A 2,591-nucleotide genomic window follows, 5' to 3' on the forward strand; every position below is an offset into this window, starting at 1 on the left:
CGCGCTCGCGGCGTTATCTATCCTCTTGAAGCGAGCTATTACCCGATTGTTTCTTAAATAAAATATCATCGGAGTCCCGTCGCCAACCACTCACAATAATAATTGCCTCGCCAGTGTGTCAACCGATCCACCCTCGTGCGCAACCCCTCATCTGTCTCACGCCGGATCCTTCTCTCCCTCTCTCTCCCTCTCTCATTCTCCCCTACTTTCCTCTTTCTTTTTATTTTTTCCCACCCCGCCGTCCGTCACGCGGACGCGCCTGTACCTGAGAAGGAAATTTGACGCTCTTGTACAACTCGCGTAATGTCATCATGTAATGACGTGATATCGCTTGCTCATTAACAGGACGGGACGCGCGTCAGTGTATAAATCTGTTCTTTAAACCTGTTGCTTTTGCGAATGGCTCATTATCGGCGATTCCGCGGCGTAGATCTGCTTCGAAAGAATCTCAGAGCCATGACGTTAACGGTGAATTTATCCTTATTCGTTTCCTGATTGCCGACAGGGCGGCGGAATTTTCGGGTTTTGAAAAAGACTCTACGTCGGATTAAAGGTTGGATGCTATATATTCGAAATACTCACAGGGCTCACAAGCTCGAAGCACGTACACCCGTATTTCACAGCCGCACAAGCGCTAACGATCCCCTTTTTGTCTCCCCGGCAATGTTCCGCAAGCGGAGCATAGCGCGATGTTAACAAGCAGAAGGGATTAAGGAGTAGATGGACAAGTGGTCCGCGTCATCATCAACGGAGTTCCCGAGGCGTCTGATAAAGCGCAGTGTGCTGTGTTTATTCGCTGCGAAGAAGTACCGTTGATCGCCTCCTTCGTCATATTTATATACGCTGATATCTTCGTTCCGTGTTTTGAGATTAAGGAAAATTGTGATCTCGAATCGATAAAGCCTAGCTCAGCCTTTGTCGACGAAATCGGTGGCACATCGAAAAACGTAAGCAATAAGAACACAAACGATGAAGAATCGCCTTCAATCGGGCGTAAAAAAAGTTAGAAACACAAAAACCTCACACGACGCAATTCTTCGAGAAAGAAGATTCTTATTGTCCCCAAGAAATGACTTGAGGATATTTAGAGGACGTGATTAGCCGGTTCGCTTATTGCTTATGTTTTTCTGACACTACAATTACCTCGAGTACCGCGAAATTAATTCCCAGTAACGCGCTCGCGTGTTCAGCATTAGTTATGTGGAGTCTTTGAAAAAAATCCAAAGTGCCTGCGATCTTCTCTTTCCCGGGTCTCTTAAATTCGATTGGCGCGTTATCGGCACAATGAGCGAGCTGATAGGAGGCCATCAATAATTACCTGGACCCATGCCCACCTAACTCTAACGAAGGACGATTTCTAACGATCCCCTCGCCAGCGTCCAACTTCTGGACGTAATTAATTCCCGGGCTAACCTGGAATGCTATAATTAATTGCCGGTGGGGATGATGAGGGGGTAGAGCGCAACGGGTGCAACAATATGTACCCCGCTTCGATTAGAAGTGTGTGGGGGTTGGGTGGCACGGTAGCGGCGGAAAGGGGAAGAGAGAGGGGCAGACGGTGGGGACCGCCTCCGTTCGCAGTTATGCAATTAATTAAATTCAGTTTGTTATTCGCCGTCGACTGTTAATTGCCGCAAAACTTCAAGAAACTGCACACGCTTGACGTTTCAAAATGCATCGCGCCGCCCTCACGATCGTACTCAAGATCGCGATAGTAACTTGTCCCCATTGTTGTTTTTCAGTATTCGGGCAATCGGAAATTAGCGTCTACGAATTTTTTTCTCGTCGCGTCAAAAAAGGTCTCGTTAACGTTCCCGCGATAATTCCGCGCGGGCGCGCGCGCGGCTCTCGATTCACAGAGGAACGGAAAAATAAGCACGGGAAGAAACCTTAACGGATTACGTCAGTGACACGCTCATATAATTAACAGACGCGTGTACAACTGCGCACGTGATGCACGCTGGTAACCGCGCCCGTTTGACCTCGGATTTAATTGATACGCTTGCAAGACAGCCGGCAAATAAAAGATTAGGACATAACGCGAGCGGTTTAATTAGCGAGGAGAGGTTTTCCCTCTCTTTCACTTTCACGTAACGAACCGTCTTGCGGTTATGCTTGTCGGTTGTCGAAAAAAAAAAAAGAAGTTACGATCCGGATTAACGAGAAAAATCGACACCTTTGGACGAAGTGAAAAAGAATGAATCATCGAGACGATGTTTCTTTATTTTTTTAAATTCTATTAAAAACGAGATTCAACATCACGGCCAGTATTTACAATTGTGCGCGCGCGTGTGTGTAATATACAATATTTAAGAATGTGTGTGTGTGTCTTAAGTACGATGTTACACACAGTTGAAAAATTTGTATTAAGTTTAACACATTTTATATGTTTCAAAGATCTATAAAATTTTTGTATTTTAGCACAAGATGAATATATTAGAAAGTAAATATTATTATTAATTAGAAAAAAATGAACGCAAAAAATGTAACACTGACAGAATTTGTAGGTAGTCATATTTCTTCATTAAAACTCATTAACATTTATAATATGTCAAATTAATATATATTTTAATAAATTTAACATTTATAAT

This window comes from Trachymyrmex septentrionalis, unplaced genomic scaffold (genome assembly GCF_001594115.1).
Source record: "Trachymyrmex septentrionalis isolate Tsep2-gDNA-1 unplaced genomic scaffold, Tsep1.0 scaffold19, whole genome shotgun sequence".
Classification (NCBI taxonomy): Eukaryota; Metazoa; Arthropoda; class Insecta; order Hymenoptera; family Formicidae; genus Trachymyrmex; species Trachymyrmex septentrionalis.